This window comes from Cupressus sempervirens, chromosome 11 (assembly GCF_028749045.1).
Source record: "Cupressus sempervirens isolate cs-2001-9-10 chromosome 11, ASM2874904v1, whole genome shotgun sequence".
NCBI classification, from domain to species: Eukaryota; Viridiplantae; Streptophyta; class Pinopsida; order Cupressales; family Cupressaceae; genus Cupressus; species Cupressus sempervirens.
Genome location: NC_143128.1, coordinates 528,168,173 through 528,173,995, shown reverse-complemented (window position 1 = coordinate 528,173,995; position 5,823 = coordinate 528,168,173).

Sequence of the window (5,823 nt, the reverse complement as noted above, 5' to 3'; positions counted from 1 at the left end):
TCTACTTCAATTTTGGATTCTACAATTTTGACTTCATCAATTTTGGATTCTTCAAGTATTTCTGTAAGTATTCCATCAATCAGTATAGTATCAATTTTTACTACAAGCCCAAGTATGTCTACTATTGTTTCTATTTTGGATACAAAAGCAATATGTGTAAGGATAGTTGAGCCTAAGGTTCAACCGAGTACAAATTTTTTGGGGAAAGGAAAGGAGATAGAGGAAGACATAGATTTAGATGAGAAAATAGTAATTCCCAAATGGGATATTTACAATCTTTCTATAGACCAAATGCACATATTCGGTGAACTCCTCTAGAAAAAGGCCAAACAACAAAGATTGAGAGAGGAGAGAGATAGAGACTATAAAATAATAGATGATGCCAAGAATATTTTGACCGAGGCAATAGGAATTGAGGTTGATTCTTCTCAACCTACTTTGTATCAGCTAGTAGAAGCAATGCAAACATTCAATGAGGACATTAATGGTCAAGAAAAGTTGGTTGAAAAGGCTGAAAATAAATTTAACAATAAAGTGTTGGAGAACATTGCTTAGCAAATAGCCATTTATCAAGTTGAGCTTTCAATGATTTTGGTCAATCTTGAGGCATCCTATTCAAGCGTGTCATCACTTTTTGGGAAACTATGTGATGTCACTGAGTATAGAAAGGAAGTAAAGGACAAATTGTCCAAAATTGATATAGACCTTAAAGCAAGTGCTCAGCAACTGCAGCTTAACCCTAGTTCAAGCTCTGCACGTTTCAAGAAGATTAGATTTTTGTCAAACATGGAAGCTAAATTGTTAAGAGAAAAAGCAAGGATCCACTCAAGATTGATTGATATACAAAATATGATCCTTCCAATCATGGATGATATGCAGAAACATATTGTATATTCAAAAACTCAGATCCATGATAATAACTTCTCTGTTGCAGACCACATGATTGAACTATTAGTAGAGGTACAAATTGCAATTCATATATGCAAGGTCTTGCAAGAAAATTGGGATAAAACCTTGGCAATCACTCTCAAGGTACATTCTAAATTCTTATCCCATTTTGGTGTCTCTATGTAAATATGTTAGAATAAATCTTTGGCGTTATTATCAGAAAGGGGGAGAAATGTTATATATATATGGGAGATATGGGAGAAAAAGTTATGTTATGAGGAAGCAAGACATGTACATAGAGAGACACATAGTATGGGGGAGAAATGTGCTATTGTGGAGAACTACTCTATATATACCTTGCAAAGATCAATTTTAAAAATATCAAAAATATACCAAGCTAGTATTACATGGTGATGAATACAAGGTATTCAATTTTTGGCTAATAAGTGTTTTTGTCACTAATGCAAAAGGGGGAGATTGTTGACATATCAGTCAAGTTTGTTATTAGTGACACACACTTATTTAAATTCTATATAGCTATCGAGCTCATTGAATAGTTCACATTGTTTTCCATGTAATTCAGTAGCTACCAAGTTCTACAGTTTCTATCGAATCTTTTGGACTAATCCCAGTGGTTACCGAGCAAATTCAGTCAATGTGAAGTCTAGCAATTCAAACCATGCATTTCAGTATACATTGAATTTATTAGTGGTTATCGAGCATTGTAGTATCTATTGAGTTTGTAGTTAATGTGATGCGAAATTAGTGTTAACCAAGCTACTTTATGCTAACCAAGTGATTCAGTGTTTGCTGAGTTGCACAATATCTACCAAGTTACTAGTGTAGACTGAGTTTAAGACTAATTGAAAAGTGATCAGTATGGATCAAGCTTCTACATCTACCAAGTTCATGATGATGTCAAATATTGATAGTGGATGTTGAGTATCAGAACCTCACCGAGTCAATCTTCAGAACCCGAGTATCTTCATGTGGGCCAGCTTTGTAATATTTGTGTTTAACTTGTATCATGGTTGACTTTGTACTTTTGTAATTTGGATTGGTATATATATGTAATGTATTGTATCATATCCAATGAGTGAGAATGTGAATGTGTGAGCATATGTATTGTAATGTGAATGTGAATGCAAAAAGTTCAAGTTATGAATGCAGCAAATAACAAGCTAATTGTGAAGGCCATAATAGTATAAGGAGCAGTAGAGACATATCTATCACAAAAAGGTGATCAATACACTAAGGAATCTCTATCAGCAAACTCAGTTGCAAAATCAAGGATCTACGGCTTCATCCTAATAGGTGAACTAGTCAAAATCCTTTAACAAGGTAGACCTAACAGTCTTTCATAAATCTCTTTATCGAGTGCATACTTTGTTGTGTGTTTGTAAATCCTCTCACAAGGTGGACCTAGCAGTCCTGTTTGCTCCTAATAGGGTAGATCATCAGAAGTGATCAATGTAAGCCTTAACAGGCTAACTTTATGCTACAGCCTTAACAGGCTAACTTTATGCTACAATGCTAAAGTTTGTGGGTATTATCCCACCCCATTTTTATTTTCTATTTGGAAGGTTTCTAGGTCACCAAATCTTTGTGTTCAAGTGTTATGGATGCTTTAATGTTTTTAGTTTCTCATGCATACAATTAGATCAGATGTGATGAATGAAGTGCTAATTGATTTATTTGATTAAGAATTGAAATTGGTAAAGTTTTAGAAGTTACTGATTCACCACTCCCCTCTCAGTAACTTAGTATAGTCTTGAATATTTCCAACACATAGTGTCTCTAACATGATTGCCAAATGTGCATAAGGATTCACATGATGTGCACATGTGACTGTGACATAAAGAAGGCTCCTCCTCAACTATTGGACTGACACAATGAATGAGGGTTTGTGTCAAAGAATTGATAGTCTGTAGAGTACTGGTCTCTACATGTTCCTTCGCTACTAAAGGAATACTCACATGCTCACCTAGTGGATTGACAATAGAAACCCTATTTACATTAGGGTCACGATGTGCCCCTGAACTCTCACATGATGACCCCCCACCTCTACCCTAAGAATCTAACACATCAAAATAATTTGGGTTCTCTCCAAGGAAAAATTCACAATAAATTTTCTTTAAGAAATACATTGGAACATCATGATTATTATAGGGAGGGGCATCAAAGACCATCCACCATCTATCCCAAAAGTTATTTCTAATATCATCATGTGCACCAATGGATGGGGAACCTTTTAGTTGTATGTTTAACAGTGTCTTGTTCTTGGAGTTTTTTAAACTATGCACATATGTTACCTTTTTCTATTTCATTTTTTCTTGCATCTTTATAGGATAATTTGTTTGTATAATATCTTCTTTGTTCTTCTCTCTTAACAAACCAAATATCCAACTGACTACTAACAAAAGCTACATGGCTCATAATGGAATCAAGAGAGGATGCCAATTGTGCTCTCATAGGATTAATATTCCCACAAGCTTTCAACCTACCAATAATTGCTTCTAATTTATTTTTCCCTCTTTCTATTTCATTCATTATATTGTCTTGAGTGCTAGGAGGAGGTCTTTGAATCAGTGGAGGTTGCGGAAGTTCATTTTGTTCTTGTGGAGGGTTTTCATTTTCATTTCTTTGATCAGGCTAGAGATTTGGTGGTTGATTATTCACATTTCTTGATAAGAAACCAATTGCATTTTAAATAAATAAACAAATTTGAAGCAAAACTAAAAAAACAAACAAAACAAAGCAAAAACATACAAAATAATGCAAAAACAAGAGTAGAAAACACACTACATGATCTCGATCTTGATCTCCAATGATGAGGAGGAATTTTGAGGAGGATACTAAGCAAATTCTTCAACTTTACAAACCGCGTGTGTGTGTTGTTGAGGGGAAGAAGGCAACAACAAAAACGAATAACATGAAATGAAATGGGTCATGGGTTTGAAGCCCATATATAAAAACTTCTAATTTTTTAAAGCGCACACACGCTTTGGCTTGGGCTCCTCAAGCCTAAGATGCCCAAGCCTAAAGCTTGTGGAGCCCAAGTCAAAGTGTGTGTGAACTATAGAATTGTAAAAATCTAAGAACTAAAAATATAATTTTAAATTTTACTAAAAAAATTTTTATTGTAGTAACCAAAAAATATTGAATTTATGAAGATAATTATTAAACAATAATTTTTATATAATTTTTTGTTATAATTTTTTATTGTTTCTAATATTTATTATTGTAACATTATATTTTTATAATTAAAATGTATTAGTTTAGAATATATTAAGTTTACATTATTAACTTTTAACGTTGAACTGTATATTTAAATTGTACATATTCATAAGTTAAAATAACAAATAAACTTTTTTCTAAATCATTTATTAAAAGTAATTGATATTACTGATAAAAAAGAAAAGAAATTGATATTATTTTTTATTTTCACAAAATATTTATCTATTAACATATTACAATAGATTCATTGAACTTTTATTTATTTATTTGATCAGTAAATGATCGAAGCCTTTTGACTATATTAATTAAATAATTAAAAAAATCCAAGTAACTCCATTGAAATGGGAACTAGTAGGAAAGAATGGAGAAGAAAATCCCTAGTCTAGCCTGGGATCGAAGTCCTACAATATTACATGTTTAAAAGGGGCATACCCTAGTTTACAACTATCCTTTTGAGTTTTCATGAACATAATCAAAATGAGAGTGCCAAAAATTTTACTACAGAAAAAAAATGTGGTCCAAAAAGATAAAGCATCAAAATAGATGGGCACAAGACTGAACCACAAAAACATCAGAAGTTTTTTGATAGGGGAAAAGAGAAACGTCTAGAACTAGGATAACTTGCAGAGACTCTGCAATCTTTTTGGTACAAAAAATAACACCATGATCTCCTACTACTAAGAAAATTAGCTAAAGAGTGATATTAGTGCAGTTAGTAAAGAAGTCAAGAAAGTAACCTTGATACCATATTTGATTAGTTAAAATAATAAAGGTATCTTTAGATTGATTAGGACAACATAGAACCATAGTTAAGAGTAGATTAATGTTAATCTTGAACCAATTTCTAAACACCTAGTGAGTGAATATGGTAATTAAAACGTTCCCAGTGAGTGATGTTGCTAAAACAAGGAGTATCAACCCAAGTTCACTGATAAACACCCTCATTGAGAAAAAAAATAGAACCATATTATTTTGAATAGGAATGATCATAGATAAATCCGAATAGCTAAGCATTAGAAGATCATAGCAAAAAGACAAGCCACCAAAAGGGGCCAAGCCTGAGTACACCAAGAAAACATAGATAACTCCATGAAAAGATAAAGACAAAGATAATATAAGATTTATATTCATGATATGATTGTTATACATCAGACCCAGAGAAATATACAATAACCAAATGAGCAAAAGAGATACCCACTACTAAGAAGCAACCAGAAAAGCAACCCAGGAAAAAATGCAGAAAGCCCATAATCTGTAGATATATAGAATATAAGAGCACTACTGCCCTAACCAAAGAGCTCTAGTAGAGTATAACCTGAAAAGATAACAAAAAACACAACCCTAATACCAGATCATAATGAAGGAGGAAGAGCCACCATGACTGCAAGAGCATCAGGAACACCAAAAAACTGTCAAAACTAGACCAACAACCCCATCTACGCACCAATGTCCTTCTTACAAAAAACCATGATGATTTCAGAAGCTTCCCTAATATCTTTTGCCTAAGATCTAGGAGGAAATTCAATGGTGTTTCTAGCTCTACTCAACTTGTCTAAATTTGGAAGGCAAGTATCCACGGCTTCCAAGTTTGCAAAATCCACTCTAGGATGAATGTAAGCATCAAAGGCATGCAGGTAATTCAAGAGCCAACCCTTAGCCAAATCTTCCAAAATACCTCTCCAATGTAGAAGGAACTAA